The 18,194-nt window shown below is 44.7% G+C and overlaps 1 pseudogene across 1 annotated transcript in view; it reads right to left on the bottom strand.

Moving 5' to 3' along the window:
* Positions 1 to 16,936: 16,936 nt before the first annotated feature.
* The window catches only part of LOC311122778 (2-hydroxyacyl-CoA lyase 1-like), a 30,399-nt pseudogene continuing 29,141 nt past the window's right edge, over positions 16,937 to 18,194 (bottom strand). Inside the window, exon 9 of the transcript in view lies at positions 16,937 to 17,062. The product of the transcript in view is annotated as a 2-hydroxyacyl-CoA lyase 1-like (transcript). The remainder of the gene's footprint in view (positions 17,063 to 18,194) is intronic.

Here is an 18,194-nt window from a genome sequence, read left to right as displayed (position 1 = left end):
AATTACGGCGCCAAGGACAACATACCTTGCTAGTTGAAGGTCAGGCAAAAGAGAACAATAAGAGGGTACATAAATACAGATAACCCGCGATGGACCAAACCAAAATATACACAACTTTTACAATTAGGTGTATTTGCAATATAGATACATAAAAATGTTTGTACACCAAAAAATAACATTAGCTATGCAGCTTTAATTAAATAAAGAAACCACATTGAATTATTATTATTATTAACTTATTAACATCCCCTCTTGACCTGGCCTACTTGAACTGTCCTTGTGTGCAATTTGGTGCATAATCTAGGGGAACAACATCACACTACTACACATATAATTCAAGTCATACCTTTATTGTCATTCATGCTCTTATTTTTAACCTAGTAGTTTTGCAAAAGTGTAACCTGCGTCAATTCTAGGAAATATTGGAATAACGTGCTTAAGAGGAGCCCTGACACGCACAACAGGATAACACAACTACCACATTTTCAATTGACAATCATTGATTTAAATGGATGTGGTCAATAGATTTGTATAGGCATATATACTAATTTAATTTAACTTGTAAGCCAAGGTTGGATTAGTAGGTCTATGCAACATGCACCTGGATAACCGCGTCATGAATCGGAACGGGCTCCAACGTCCTCATATACACATTATGACAAAATAAAGATCTTAATATTTCACGAAATAAAGACATAGAAGAAAACAGGTTCTAGAAACTCAATTTCTCCATGGCAATAGAATGTAAACATGTAAATTGCGCCAAACATATCCAAATATCGCCTACAACTCAATTCTCAGCGCAGCATATTGGACGACTCCACAGGCATTGATCATTCGCGACTTTAAGTCATTCCTGTTATCTCTAGAGCATCCCGTATATTTATAGCGCTGCATTTCGTCCCCCTCTGACCATGGATAGGGTTGGGAGCATTCCTGAGTTCACTTATGGTCCCACTAAGGTAATCTTAGGAGATATTCCTTTTGGCATACTGTAAATGCCTGTGCATAATGTACCTAATAAAGCATAATTGTTTTAATTATCTTCAAAGGAATTCTGTAGAAGCAGCCTTTATTTTCAGACTCTGCAGGCCTGCTGGGAGGAAGCATATTACAATAAACAGGTAAGATTCATCCCACAAAAAAAGTAACCACAGAAAAAAAGAGATAGATTTAATCCCAAAACAAGAGTTTTATTTCAAGACAGTTTAGAGAAGATGGTCATAAGAGTTTTTAATATCACTTGCAAATTGTGAGACATGAGCAGTTGTGAAATGTTGCGAGAGGCCCTTCTGAAAGCACATTATATGGTCTTTAGTGGCACGGTCTCACACCTTACCTCATCTTGCAGAAGAAGTTCATGGTCCACTATCTGCTGCTCCAGAGTCGAGGCCAGGTCTCGCCCCATGTCACCATGGAGCACATGAGCGACTGGCTGGTGTCTCAGGGCAAAAAATCCCTTAGGGAGAGGTGAGTACCACGTCAGCTCTCACCTTCACTGCCATTCTCTGTCACCAGCAGCACTCCAGGAGGTGTGGGTAAAATAAACAACAGATAAATAGGAAGCCAGGAAAGTTGAAATGCTTTGTGTTTTATTTGAAGGGTGTGGAAGGAAACCCTGGAGGAGGGGAACGAACTCGCTCGGCTGGTAAGAGAATGAGAGTTAGAGACTTAGACTATCAGTCAGTGAGCTCCTTTCTAGCCTTTCAACAACTAGTCAGTACAGCAGAATATATCTGTTGTGAAATTACACTAATGGGACTTCCTGTTTCCTACGGCAGACCTGGGAAGTAAACACCTGCCTAAAAATGATTGACATGGAGCACAAGGCTGTCTGCAAGCTCCGCCGCTCTATGCACACCACCTCTCCAGCTGGCGCTGACATGTGAGTTCCATGTATTGCCCTGCATACAGCTTGCTCCATTCATCTACACATCTGGAGCTATGCAGAAAATAACTAGGGCAGTGTTCTCTGTGTGAACATTGCACATCGTTTAGCTTTCTCTGCTGCTTTTTGTTGATTTCAGCGACCCCAAGGTCCACATCATCGTGGAGAGAGCTGTGAGGAGCATTCTGGACAAGCTGTCCAATAAGCCCTGTAGCAACCTGCTCAGCCCATCCCAGGTGGTGGTGGAGCTGGTGCCTAGGATCCTCCTGGCCCTGTGGCTTCAGCCAGAGGAAGGCCATTCAGATCACCCCATCCTCCTAAGCGGGATGGCTGTGAGTATGGTGGTGGCCGTAGGGGAGAAGCTCTCCAACACGTTGAAGGCCTCTTCTCCTCACACCCCTTTCTCCCGGGCTGCTGCTTTTGACTCTGTGAGGTCGATCCTCGGGAGAATCAGCCAGTCCTTCTCCCTGGATGACCTCAAGACCCCTTTTTTTATGAGCTCTGTCTGTGCCTTTGTGGCGGACGAGGTGAAAAGCTACTTCCAGCCTACTGCAGACACCCTGCGAGTTCCCCCTGTCCTAGTGGTGGCCTTCTCCGCCACACTACCAGCTGATATCCAAGCAGGTGAGTAGCACTCATAGAAAGCACTCTGACAGATGCCTTTTGTCATGACATCCTGGTGCCTTGTAGTAGTAGAGCCAATCAGGATTTTAATTGTCACCCCTAACACAGATGCAGACCAGGCTTCTTCCCACCTGGAGGTTGTGGAAATCCCCCATAACAAAGAGGCAGACCCAGCTTCTTCCCACCCGGAGGTTGTGGACATCACCCCTAACACAGAGAAAGACCCGGCTTCTGCCCACCTGGAGGTTGAGGGATTCACCCCTAACACAGAGTTTGACCCAGCTTCTCCCCACCTAGATGTTGTTGACATCACCTGTAGCAGAGAGGAAGACCCGGCTTCTTCCCACATAGTGGTTTTGGACATCACCCCTAACACAGAGGCACACCTGGCTTCTTCCCACCTGGAGGTTGCTGACAAAACCCGTAGCACAGAGGCAGACCCGGTATCTTACCACCTGGAAGTTGAGGACATCACCCCTAACACAGAGGCACACCTGGCTTCTTCCCATCAGGAGCTTGTGGACATCACCCCAAACACAGAGGCAGACCCGGGTTCTTCCCACCTAGAGATTGCGGTCATCAACCCTAACAAAGAGATACACCTGGCTTCTTTCCACCTGGAGGTTGTGAACGTCACCCCTAACACAGAGGCTGAGGCGGTTTCTACCCACCTGAAGTTTGTGGACATCACCCCTAACACAGAGTCAGACCCTGCTTCTTCCCACCGTATGGTTGTTGACATCACCCATAACTCAGAGGCAGACCCAGCATCTTCCCACCTGGAGGTTGTGGACATCACCCCTAACACAGAGGCAGACCCGGCTTCTTCTCACCTGGAGGTTGTGGACATCACCCCTAACAAAGAGGCACACCTTGCTTCTTCCCACCTGGAGGTTGTGGACATCACCCCTAACAAAGAGGCACACCTGGCTTCTTCCCACAAGGAGCTTGTGGACATCACCCCTAACACAGAGGCTGAGACGGCTTCTACCCACCTGAAGTTTGTGGTCATCACCCCTAACAAAGAGTTAGACCCGGCTTCTTCCTATCAGGAGGTTGTGGAAACCACCCCTAACACAGAGACAGACCCGGCTTCTTCCCACCTGGAGCTTGTGGACATCACCCCAAACACAGAGGCAGACCCGGCTTCTTCCCACCTAGAGATTGCGGACATCAATTCTAACAAAGAGGCACACCTGGCTTCTTCCCACCTGGAGGTTGTGAACATCACCCCTAACAAAGAGGCAGACCCGGCTTCTTCCCACCTGAAGGTTGTGGACATCAACCCTAACACAGAGGCAGATCCTGCTTCTTCCCACCTGGAGTTTGTGGACATCACCCCTAACACAGATGCAGACCCGGCTTCTTACCACCTAGAGGTTGTGGGCATCACCCCAAACACAGAGGCAGATCCTGCTTCTTCCCACCTGGAGCTTGTGGACCTCACCCCTAACACAGATGCATACCCTGCTTCTTCACTCTTGGAGGTTGTGGACGTCACACCTGAAGAAAAGCCTCTCATGGTGGCCGTCTACGCCACTCTGCCATCTGACATCCAAGCAGGTGAGTAAGACTTATAGAAAGCACTCTGACAGGTGCCGTTCATCATGATAACATGTCAAGTGTTGGTCCCATGTTTCATGAGCTGAAATAAAAGATCCCATTCAACTGGCCAGTGTTTAGAACCTACGGTTTGCATTTATTTACATTCTGTCCCGCTTTTGTCCCTTTCCAGAGGATGATGCTGTGGTCACCCTGGACGTCACCCCACACGTCACCAAGGACGTGACCCTGGATGTTCCATCCAGGGCGAGGAAAGGGGCAGTCCAGCGTTTTTTTTGCAGGCTTTGGAGGGCAGTGTGCTGCTGCGCTTGCCACAAGGAAGAGGAGGAACAATATTAACTATTCATTAGACCAGAAACAGGATTGAACCATATACCATTAAATTCTTTGCATTATAGTTGCCTTCAATTCTGATTTTCTTCTGTTTAATTCTTAATTAATTTCAGAACATTTCTCTAAACTTTGTGGAGTAGGTTGTATAAATAGGTGGGAAACATCCCAATCCCAATTTTAATGCTTTTAATAATTAACTTATTACATTTTTTTTAGATGTATTATTTGACAAAAAAGTGGAGGGCGCGACAAAAAAACTTTAATCATCATAGAAAACTCTTGCTCACTATTAAAAATGCATTGTTTTATTTAAGCAAGGTTAAAAGATTAACGTTTCGGCCTAGTCTATGACAATATGCAAGTTGTGTTTGCCCAGTTAAAGGGGGACCCAGACTCACCCTGGTTCTTGAGGGTTGCAGACACTGAATAATTATCATTTGAAATAAATGGCACTTTTCAAGTCTTGACTAAAAATCTTTAATGAATATGAATTTAAATACAATTGACTTGAGGATCAGAGCAGGCAGGCTGACTGGCTTGCCCTGAAGGCCCTCTGCCTCTACCTCTGTGTGGTTAATCTCAGCCAAGAGGTTGTATGGGTTGTCTGTCTCTCTCTGGGTGTGAATCACTATCACTATGACCTCTCGCTCCGCCTGCCCGTTGGCCTGATTAGAAGGCTTCCCCTCTCATTCCTTGTTCACAGGAGCAGGGGTGATGGCATCCGGGGTAACCTCCTCCTCTCCTGTATCTAACCCATCTTTCTGGCTGTGAGTTCGACTGAGGTCACTCGTTCTCTCTCCCAGGGTGTTGGATAGTGGATGAAATGGACATGGAAAGGTAGTGGAATGATAGTGGTCCTGTAATGGACAGATAACAGGGGTAATGAATATGCACAATATCTGATAGCACAAGTAGAGCAACAACGCTATTAACAAAGGAAGGGCTGTATTAATGGCATAATGCTACCTGCGGAGTATTACACAACACAGTAAAACACAGAGAGGCAACTTACAATAGGCAATGGTAGTAAATATAAAGAACAACAAGTAAGAATGATATACATGTTACAAACTCACTTTGTGCACGTACACTATCCCACGGTATATCTGTGCATTCAAATTGTCATCGATAAATGCAATTGTGTTCATTGTCTGTAGCTTATGCCTGCCCATACCATAACCCCACTGCCACCATGGAGCATTCACAACGTTGACATCAGCCAACAGCTCGCCCATACGCTGCTTTACAAGTGGTCTGAAGTCGTGAGGCCAGTTAGAAGTACTGCCAAATTCTCTAAAGCCGCCTTGGCTTATGGTTGAGAAATTAACATAAACATATCTGTTAACAGCTCTGGTGGACATTCCTGCAGTCCGTAAGCCAATTGCACGCTGCCTCAAAACTTGAAACATCTGTGCATTGTGTTGTGTGACAAAACTGCACATTTTAGAGTGGCATTTTATTATCCTCAGCACAAGGTGCACCTGTGTAATTATCATGCTGTTTAATCAGCTTCTTGATATGCCATATTTGTCAGGTGGATGGATTATCTTGGCAAAGGAGAAATGCTCGCTTACAGGGATGAAAACAAATTTGTGCACACAATTTGAGAAAAATAAGCTTTTTGTGCGAACAAAATATTTCACGCTTTTATTTCAGCTCATGAAACATGGGACCAACACTTTACATATTGCGTTAATATTTTTGTTCAGTGTAGTTATTAGGTTGGGAGAATGGGATCCTATCGGGGCTAGCTAAAGCCAACTTCATGGTTAGTAGTATGACAGAGAAAAAATAACAAGACAAATTTAAACATCACAAATCTGAGGGGGCAGGTGACCCTGTGCCCCCTTTGGGCATGACGTCTCTGCTATCAACCACATCATTCTGTCTCCGTGAATATTCAAAACAGACACATTCATTCAGGTCTGGTACAGTTCCTACCATATAGATCAGGGATGGACAATTCCTGTCCTTGGGGGCCGGAGTGGTGTCACACTTTTTCCGCACACTCTAGGAGCTCAGATGCAATAATTTAATAACCTAATAACCAAAGTTTCGACAGACAAGCTGTCTTCATCAGGGTATCCTGACGTTGGTTATTAAGTTATTAAATTATTGCATCTGAGCTCCTAGAGTGTGCGGCTCTCCTTTTCTTTTTCAAGTGTTCTACTCCGATAGCCAGCATCTCGCCTAAATAGGTGTGCGTTTCTTTCGCCTCCATATTAATCTGGTACTGGTCCTACCATATAGATCAGGCATGGACAATTCCAGTCCTTGGGGGTCGGAGTGGTGTCACACTTTTTCCCCATCCCTAGCAAACACAGCTGATTAAACGTATTGCATTCTAAACTGAAGCCCATGAGTAATTGATTATTAGAGTCAAATGTGTTAGCTGGGGCTGGGGAACAAGTGTAACACCAATCAGGTCCCGAGGACTGGAGTTGCCCATCCCTGATATAGATGCTCTGTTTGCACACATCGAGGGATGTGGTGACAGTGGAGACAAGGGAACACACATAAACAGCTTTGTCCTTTTAGAAGGTCGTCATAATCCTTACATAAATATGATGTGTATGCAAGAAATGCAGAGCCACTTCCAAAAACATATTGACAGAGTCTAGTATCTAGTAATCTAATCAATTAGTTTTCAACCCCTTTGTTATGGCAAGCCTAAATAATCTCAGGAGTAAAAATGTGCTTAACAAGTCACATAATCAGTTAGATGGACTCACTATGTGTGCAATAATAGTGATTTTCAAATGACTACATAATCTCTGTACCCCACACATACAATTATCTATAAGGTCCCTCAGTCCAGCAGTGAATTTGAAACATAGATTCAACCACAAAGACCAGGGAGGTTTTCCAATGCCTCGCAAAGTAGGGCACCTTTTGGTAGATGGGTACAATTAAAGCAGACATTGAATATTCCTTTGAGCATGGTGAAGGTATTAATTACGCTTTGGATGGTGTATTAATACACCCAGTCACTACAAAAATACAGGCGTCCTTCCTAACTCAGCTGCAGGAGAGGAAGGAAAACTATCAGGGATTTCACCATGAGGCCAATGGTGGCTTTAAAACAGTTAGAAAGTTTAATGGCTTTGATAGGAGAAAACTGAGGATGAATCATCAACATTGTAGTTACTCCACAATACTAACCTAATTGACAGAGTATGCACTCACTAACTGTAAGTCGCTCTGGATAAGAGCGTCTGCTAAATGACTAAAATGTAAATGTAAAAGAAGGAAACCTTACATGCATTGTGTTTGCAATAAGGCACTAAAGTAAAACTGCAAATAATGTGGCAAAGAAATTAACTTTATGTCCTGAATACAAAGTGTAATGTTTGGGGCAAATCCAACACAACACATCACTGAGTACCACTCTTCATATTTCCAAGCATGGTGGTGGCTGCATCATGTTATGGGTATGCATGTCATTGGCAAGGACTAGAGACTTTTTTAGGATAAAAAGAAACAGAATAGAGCTAAGTACAGTCAGAATCCTAGAGGAAAACCTGGTTCAGTCTGCTTTCCAACAGACACTGGGAGACAAATTCCCTCTTCAGCAGGACAATAACCTAAAACACAAGGCCAAATATTCACTGGAGTTGCTTACCAAGATGACATTGAATGTTCCTGAGTGGCTTAGTTACAGTTTTGACTTAATTTGGCTTGAAAACTTATGGCAAAAAAAAAAAATGGCTGTCTATATAATGTATATTGCATATATTTTACAATCCAGTTGTGCAAAGCTCTTGGAGACTTACCCAGAAAGACACAGCTTTAATCGACTCAGGGGTGTGAATACTTATATAAATGAGATATTTCTGTATTTCATTTCCAATACATTTGCAAAAATTTCAAAAACGTGTTTTCACTTTGTCATTATGGGGTATTGTATGTAGCTGCGTGAGAGAAAATATTATAATTGAATCCATTTTGAATTCAGGCTGTAAGAAAACAACATGTGGAATAAGTTAAGGGGTATGAATACTTTCTGAATGTACTGTATATCTGCAAGAAAATGATAAATATGTGAATGTTTGAAAGGGGGTCATATAAACATTGCCTTATTTATATTTTTACAGACAATATTAAGTGAATTCTGTCTGAAATAGTCATGCTATAATGGGCATAGTTTCTCAGACCAAATTTCCATTCTGGCTGAAACAAAGCAATCTGATCATGCTCCAGTCAAATATAGCTATAGGGAATGCCTATACATTGTCCAATCTGATATTAGCATTAACTTGTGTGTGTGGTGTCAAGTGTGGATGGTCCTATGTATGCAAATAGCCGAGATTGGATATTTCAGCACCATGGACAGCAGCGACATTGGGATAGCGAGATCTGTAATTCAGCAACACATGACACTGGATAGCGGCTGTCTCAGGTGAACTTGGCATTGGGAAAATCCCATCTAATAGGAAACGAGGCATAGGAGGCAAAAAGACTGAAGGAGAAGACTCCCACAGGAACTCTATGCTTAACTGTTCTGCCACATTCATTTCAAATGTTACATTTTTCGATTTGTAAATAAAAGGGAACACATCTGCAAATAATGTAAATTGACTTTTCTAACTACACTGTACAGCTTTAGTGTGTCTGTGTGTCATAGGTACAACTGCAAGCAATTCGCTTCTCAAATCCTTCTCAAATGTCTGTTTAATGTGAGAAACTAAATTAAAAACAACCGTTAGACTAATACAATGCGTACTGTCACAAATTATTACTATTCCCAACAAGACAACGAAGTGATGGTCTTTACCCACCATGGAGACTTATAAAGTCTACTTCCCCCCCACCAAAAGTTCCCACGCAGAGCGATGTTGTTTACTACATCATTATGCATATGCAGCGTGGTTCGTTCTGCGTTGTGTACTTTTAATTAGGACACTGCCACAACTGGAATTCTGATGGTTGGATAATTTTTATTCGACCTGCACACGAAGAGACAAAAAAATGATGTTAGCCCTTGGTGCAGCCACAGCTCTCGGGCACCTTGCTAGTTGAAGGTCAGGCAAAAGAGAACAGGTGCTGCATAAACACATTCAGTGCCTAACAACACACTATACAATACAAGTAAAATGATATTCAACATAATTCTGACAAAATAAATGACATACCTGTACACGAAGAGACAACACACAATAGGTTAGCCCTTGGTGCAGCCACAGCTCTCGGGCACCTGCGTGAGCACATAGAAACTCACTCAAACACTGACCCAAATACTCCCGAGTTACAATAGGTACCCAAATTAGCGAGCTTGGTGAAAGTTGTTAACATAAATCTTTATATTGTCCACATTGTAACAAAACCTATAGTTGCGTAACAGCACTTTGTGTAACTTTACCACAGTTTTATATTGACAAATTACGGCGCCAAGGACAACATACCTTGCTAGTTGAAGGACAGGCAAAAGAGAACAATAAGAGGGTACATAAATACAGATAACCCGCGATGGACCAAACCAAAATATACACAACTTTTACAATTAGGTGTATTTACAATATAGATATATAAAAATGTTTGTACACCAAAAAATTACATTAGCTATGCAGCTGTAATTAAATAAAAACCACATTGAATTAATATTATTATTATTATTATTATTAACTTATTAACATCCCCTCTTGACCTGGCCTAGTTGAACTGTCCTTGTGTGCAATTTGGTGCATAATCTAGGGGAACAACATCACACTACTACATTCACCCCTACTGTTTTACACTATATTATAAACACAAAACAAAACACATAACCTCGAAGGTAACAAAGCAAAGAAAGAAAAAAAACATTCCACACCCACAGGGCGACAGAGTAACCCAGTGTAGTCCCTTAATTCTAGACCCACAAATGGTCGATCAGCTGGAAAGCTATCCCGTGAAGGATTAGGAAAAATAAGAGGTAGCTAATCCCTTATTCAACCCTATACAAAAAATGCCAAATACATTTTATGCTGATGAACTACACACAAAGTTACATGAATTGTCAAAAATATTAGACAAACCCACAAATCACTCTAAGACCCACTTAGATTACCACATACACACAACAAAGAAAAGGTAGGCAATATCCTACCATCACTGAGAAACCAAGAATTGTTTCATTTCCTGTGTAGACATAGTTTGGATTAGCCTATTCACTGGATTAATAAATCTACCTAGTCTAGTCCGAACACCCTCACCCAAAAACCTAGCAGGAATGTCACGGACAGCACCAACCGTGCTCAAAGGTCTAACCTCAGGTTGGGGAGTACTACAGATCAGCATATCCGGAGCCAGCACACTTTCAATTTCCGACTCAACACTAGTAGTGTCAGACGACTGATCAGAATCCTGGTAGATTGTCACAGACCAGACTGACAAAGCATCTTCAACCAAGTTAACAACATCAGGCACAGCACCATCCCAGCTGAGTGGAGTTTCACTATCAGAATTCTTGTAGGCTTTGGGGATCTCAGCCCCGAAACCTGAAGGATCTGGAGAAGGTCTGTATGGAGGAGTGGGCCAAAATCCCTGCTGCAGTGTGTGCAAACCTGGTCAAGACCTACAGGAAACGTATGATCTCTGTAATTGCAAACAAAGGTTTCTGTACCAAATAATAAGTTCTGCTTTTCTGATGTATCAAATACTTATGTCATGCAATAAAATGCAAATTAATTACTTAAAAATCATACAATGTGATTTTCTGGATTTTTGTTTTACATTCCGTCTCTCACAGTTGAAGTGTATGTATGATAAAAATTACAGACCTCTACATGCTTTGTAAGTAGGAAAACCTGCAAAATCGGCAGTGTATCAAATACTTGTTCTCCCCACTGTATGTACTGGATATCATTTTTATTTTACATTTTTAGTCATTTAGCAGACGCTCTTATCCAGAGCGACTTACAGTTAGTGAGTGCATACATCATTTTTATTTTTCATACTGGCCCCCCGTGGGAATCGAACCCACAACCCTGGCGTTGCAAACGCCATGCTCTACCAACTGAGCAACATCCCTGCCGGCCATTCCCTCCCCTACCCTGGACAACGCTGGGCCAATTGTGCGGCGCCCCATGGGTCTCCCGGTCGCAGCCGGCTACGACAGAGCCTGGATTCGAACCAGAATCTCTAGTGGCACAGCTAGCACTGCGATGCAGTGCCTTAGACCACTGCGCCACTCAAAGGGTGCCAGCTTTGCAACCCATCTCTGCTCGCATGCATCGTCTCAGCTTTGTAAGAATATATTTGAGTGGATCGTTGTCGGTCCACACAGTAAACGTATGCCCTCGCAGCCAATGGCTGAATTTATCATGAATGGCCCATTTCATGGCTAGAAATTCCAGCCGGTGAGCAGGATACTTGGATTGTGCATGATTAAGAGATTTACTAGCAAAAGCTATCGGCCTGGCTATGTCCTTCCCATCTTGCACTTGTGATAGTACAGCTCCCAAAACACTAGTAGATGCATCCACGGAAAGTAGAAATGGCTGAGAAAAATCTGGATGAACCAGCAGTGCCTGGTCAACTAGTGCTGATTTCAAAGCTTCAAAAGCGAGTCGACATTCGGCAGTCCAGTCTGCAGCAGTGAGCCTGCGAGGGGGACCAGGCCTCTTCCTACCCTTGCCTCTCCTAGGCTTCTTCTGACCTGTAGTTAGCTGAAACAATGGCCTAGCAACCATGGAACAATTCTCAATGTAGTGCTAATAGTATACTACCATACCAAGGAAAGAACCTATTTTGATAGGAGACGGTGTGACACCATCAGCTTCACTCTCAGCTTCACTCTCAGTCACATTCAAAATGGTTTGAACTTTAGCAGGGTCAGTGGCTACACCCTCCTGAGAAATGATGTGGCCCAAAAACTTTACAGACCTCCTCAGAAACTTGCACTTAGACGGAGACAGTTTAAGGTTGTGCGCCTGCAACCGCTGAAAAACCATCTCAAGTCTCTGCAGACTCTCTTCCTCCGTCTTAGCAAAAACCATCAGATCATCCAAGTAACAAAGGAGACTTAGAACGTTTTGGTCACCAAAGATGGTCAGCATCATTCTCATAAAAGTAGCCGGGCTGTTGCAGAGGCCCTGAGGTAACCGATTGTACTCGTGCAGACCTAAAGGGGAGGAAAAGGCAGTGTATTTCTTGTCCTCTTCATGCAGTGGCACGTTGTAATACCCTGACGTCAAATCCATTGTGCTGAAGAAGGCATTACCTCCCAGTGCGGCCAGTACATCAGCCTGATGAGGCAGGGGATGAGCATCCTTTACTGTGCGGGCATTTAACCACCTGAAGTCAGTACATAGGCGCAAGTCCCCATTCTTTTTCCATACCAGCACCAATGGTGAGGCATACTCGCTGCTGGATTTTCTGACGATTTCCTTTTCCTCCATATCATCCAGTGTTTCCCTGAGTTTTTGGTAATGAGCTGGAGACAGCCTACGATAAGGTCATCGAAATGGGCGGTCATCAGTCAGCCGTATGCGAAGGCAGAACTCCTTTGCCTCGCCACAATCTAGGCTATGTCTAGAGAACACTGTGTCATACTTCCCAATTAAGTTGACAAGTTTATCTTTCCAGAACTGTGAAACTGGACACTCCTCAACAGACAGGCCTTGAAGTCCAAGATTCCTCAGTGTACTGTTGCCATTATCTACACTGCCACCAACTGAACTCTTAGCTGTCAGACTGCCATGTGATCTGTCACATTGAGCCTTTGCCACATTCTGATGAGCTGCTTGCTGCTTGACATCATTAAAATACTCCAATGCAATGCAAGGGTACACATCCGCCACTTTAGCATTTCGTCTCAGGGTAACTGCCGATGTTGTTGGATTCACAATCTTCACAGGGAGCCATCCATCCCCCCACAGAGGCGTAACTACTCTCCCCACTAGTATGTGTCGATTCACACAACGAGACGTGCTGGGCTCGACAACAACAGTACTGCCCACAGAGAGTTTTGTCTTTGGCGGTAGGCGGCCCCACACCAGATGCTCACTCATGGGTTGGAGCGTTACTGCTATCTTCAACTTAATGGTGCCCACTTTATCTGGGATGGAGTCTCCTCTCCATCTCTCCAGATTTGACATCACACTGGCTAGAGGAACCTGGTGTACCCGCCACCCGCCAGTAGCTGTCATTTGATTTGAACTGTCTAACCAGAGACTTCAACACATTAGTTCCCACAATGAGTTCATCAACCTGCCCATCAACAATAAGCACTGGGACTACATAACAGAAGCCATAAAGTTGAATTTTTAAGTCACACATGCCCACTGGGCTAGTTTGTTCCCACCACAACCCACCAGGATGATGTCTGAAGGAGCTAGAAAGTTCCCCTCTACCACTCCTGCCTCCCTCAACCGAGGAACAATATCTGCGCGCAGAGTAGTAGCCATGGACCCACTATCTAACATCCCCTTCAGCTCAACTTTATCCTGTACTAGCACAGTGGTGTAAAACAAACTGTCATTCTGATTGTGTTCTGAAAAATGACTGTGTTGTTCTTGGGTACTGACTCACAAAAGTAAGAATAAACAGATTGGATATCATCATCAGTGGAGGAAAAATAAGAATGCCCCACATTGCCCTCATTTAGCAGACGCTCTTATCCAGAGCGACTTACAGTTAGTGCATACGTTATTAAATTTTTTCATACCCCCCGTGGGAATCAAACCCACAACCCTGGCGTTGCAAACACCATGCTCTACGAACTGAGCCGGCCATTCCCTCCACGACGCTGGTCCAATTGTGCGCCGCCCCATGGGTCTCCCGGTCGCGGCCGGCTACGACAGAGCCTGGATTCGAACCAGGATCTCTAGTGGCACAGCTAGCACTGCGATGTAGTGCCTTAGACCACTGCGCCACTCACAGACTGAGTATTGCTGACCAGAGCCTTCTCTAACAAAGTCAAAACTTTCTTTAATGTCCCACCCTCAGATACAGATGGTGCCAGGTCTGGTTCACGGCCACATTGAGAAAAAGATGACACATTAGGTCTTTTCACAGGACCCACTCCCTCCTGAGGGCAGTCAAAAACTGCAGCAACCTGCTGTGAAAGTTGTGTTCTACATGCTTTACGTTCCCTTAACAGGTCATCCAACCGATCCTGTACCTCACTGGCTGTCCAGTCACGAATGGGTTTGCTCTTGAACACTTGGGCCAACTCTTTATCAGGACAGTTGCGTACAAACATGACTGCCAACTCTGAGCACTGATTGGGTAAGGTCCTGCCCTCACTCACAAGGTACTGTTCGGCTGCCTCTGCAGCTTTGTTAAGCCTAATCCAGAAATCTATTGGACCCTCATTAGCTTATGGTTTGATTGAATAGAAATCAGCTAATGGCATACCTGAGCAGACAGTATCCCCAAAGTGTTGCTTGAAAACACTGAACACCGCCTTAACATCTGTGACAACAAGGTTGTTACGCTTCCAGACTTTGGTCACATCCCGTGCCCTCCCCATGAGCCTAGACATCACCTCCCCAACATTCCCAGACCCAGTGTAACCCCTCTTCTCTAGGTAGACTTCCATTAACTCCTCCCACTCCAGGACAGAGTACTTATCTGAGCCATCACCCCTAAAAAGAGGTGGAGCACTAACATCTGACTTCACAACCAGATTCAGCTTGGACGCATCAATAAAGGTTGACCCACACTGCTCAGGCAGGGGAAACTGCTGGGGTTGGTGAGGGGGACGGGCAGGAGAAAGACTTGAAACCCCAGGCTGCAGTAAACTCGCTCTGATAGATTCTCCTATCTCTGAACCAATCTGCTTAATAAGGTCACTAAGCTGACTCGGAGGCATCCCATTATCACCGAGTACTGTGGATGATGGTACTTCAAAAGACAGAGGTGGGATACCCTGGTCAGGTGGAACAAACAGCCTACCCCTCCCAGTGCTTGCAAACTCAGGACTAGCAAACGCTCTACTCCCAGGAGCTGACTGTACAATTGGTGTAAATGGAAGGACACCCCTCCCTCTACCCACACTAAAATCCCCAGCATAACACGTCTTATGGATTTGAGAATCTTCCATGGCTCAACAGAGCACTAAAATACAATGTAATTTAGTGCATTTAAATACCCCCAAAAATTAATGCAATAAACAAATTCATCCAAAACATACAAATAAGCACGAATACCTGTATCTAATGAATATGCTACATTCACTTTCACTGTTTACAGTATATATTCACTTACAGTAAGCCATCAACAAATTCACATGCGCAGGTCGTGCACCTCATCCACATGCACAGCTCCGGCGGTCGGCTTGAGCTGACCAGTCGGCAGGTCACGTAATTAGGACACTGCCACAACTGGAATTCTGATGGTTGGATAATTTTTATTCGACCTGCACACGAAGAGACAACACACAATATGTTAGCTCTTGGTGCAGCCACAGCTCTCGGGCACCTTGCTAGTTGAAGGTCAGGCAAAAGAGAACAGGTGCTGCATGCACACATTCCGTGCCTAACAACACACTATACAATACAAGTAAAATGATATACAACATAATTCTGACAAAATAAATGACATACCTGTACACGAAGAGACAACACACAATAGCTTAGCCCTTGGTGCAGCCACAGCTCTCGGGCACCTGCGTGAGCACATAGAAACTCACTGTCTAATCAGAGACTTCAACACATTAGTTCCCACAATGAGTTCATCAACCTGCCCATCAACAATAAGCACTGGGACTACATAACAGAAGCCATAAAGTTGCATTTTTAAGTCACACATGCCCACTGGGCTAGTTTGTTCCCACCACAATCCACCAGGATAATGTCTGAAGGAGCTAGAAAGTTCCCCTCTACCACTCCTGCCTCCCTCAACCGAGGTACAATATCTGCGCGCAGAGTAGTAGCCATGGACCCACTATCTAACATCCCCTTCAGCTCAACTTTATCCTGTACTAGCACAGTGGTGTAAAACAAACTGTCTTTCTGATTAATTCTCATTGTGTTCTGAAAAATGACTGTGTTGTTCTTGGGTACTGACTCACAAAAGTAAGAATAAACAGATTGGATATCATCATCAGTGGAGGAAAAATAAGAATGCCCCACATTGCCCTCCTCAGAACGGAGGCTTTCTAGTTTTCCTGAGACCTGCCAGTCTGTCCACATCCAGGGTTCTGTCGCTGCCCAGCCTCACTACAGTCAAAGCTCATGTGGCCCGGAGAAAAGCACTTGACGCACAGCTGGTGCATCTGACAGTGAGCTTTGGTCCAGTGATTAGTGCTTCCACAGTCAGCGCACTCATGCTGACGTTTGTGGAACTGTTTACGGGGCCCTCTACATTTAACATGTTTAAGTCATTTAGCAGACGCTCTTATCCAGAGCGACTTACAGTTAGTGCATACGTAACTTTTTTTTTTTCATACCCCCCGTGGGAATCGAACCCACAACCCTGGCGTTGCAAACACCATGCTCTACGAACTGAGCCGGCCATTCCCTCCACTACCCTAGGCGACGCTGGTCCAATTGTGCGCCGCCCCATGGGTCTCCCGGTCGCGGCCGGCTACGACAGAGCCTGGATTCAAACCAGGATCTCCAGTCCCCCAGGACTGTGTTGTGTTACCTGCTTGACAATAGTATTGATGTCCCCCAGGAGAGCAGCAGCAGGTTGCACGTTGTTCCCCATCTCCTCAGCACACAGATCAACCTTGACATTGACCTTGACATAAATAACGTATGTGGAACGTTACTACAACATACCAGCAACGACACGACAGGAAGAGCGCCGTGCGTGACACATGTAACAGCAGCTGGAGGAGTGGCCAAACCTCAAGCTAAACACAACAGAAATAACCAGGCACCACCACATAATGCTAAGGCTGACACACACACGTTCCCTTTTATAAACCGGGTGACTCGAGCCCTGAATGCTGATTGGCTGAAAGCTGTGGTATATCTGACCGTATAACATGGGTCACGTTGAGGGAGGAGGTCAGAGACCTGGCCGTGTTGTGCCAGGATAACAACCTCTCCCTCAACGTGACCAAGACAAAGGAGATGATTGTGGACTACAGGAAAAAAAAGAGGACTGAGCACGCCCCCATTCTCATCGACGGGGCTGTAGTGGAACAGGTTGAGAGCTTCAAGTTCCTTGGTGTCCACATCACCAACGAACTATCATGGTCCAAACACACCAAGACAGTCGTGAAGAGGGCACGACAAAGCCTATTCCCCCTCAGGAGATTGAAAAGATTTGGCATGGGTCCTCAGATCCTCAAAAAATTATACAGCTGCACCATCGAGAGCATCCTGACTGGTTGCATCACCGCCTGGTATGGCAACTGCTTGGCCTCCGACCGCAATGCACTAAAGAGGGTAGTGTGTACGGCCCAGTACATCACTGGGGCCAAGTTTCCTGCCATCCAGGACCTCTATACCAGGCGGTGTCAGAGGAAGGCCCTCAAAATTGTCAAAGACTCCAGCCACCCTAGTCATAGACTGCAAGCGGTACCGGAGTGCCAAGTCTAGGTCCAAAAGACTTCTCAACAGCTTCTACCCCCAAGCCTTAAGACTCCTGAACAGCTAATCATGGCTACCCGGACTATTTGCACTGCCCCCCCACCCCATCCTTTTACGCTGCTGCTACTCTGTTAATTATTTATGCATAGTCACTTTAACTCTACCCACATGTACATATTACTTCAACTACCTCAACTAGCCGGTGCCCCCGCACATTGACTCTGCACCGGTACCCCCCTGTATATATAGCCTCCCTACTGTTATTTTATTTTACTTCTGCTCTTTTTTTCGCAACACTTTTTTTGTTGTTGTTTTATTTT

This window comes from Coregonus lavaretus (assembly GCF_964263955.1).
Source record: "Coregonus lavaretus genome assembly, contig: HAP1_SCAFFOLD_260, whole genome shotgun sequence".
Taxonomy (NCBI): Eukaryota; Metazoa; Chordata; class Actinopteri; order Salmoniformes; family Salmonidae; genus Coregonus; species Coregonus lavaretus.
This window is presented reverse-complemented; position numbering and strand designations above follow the sequence as displayed.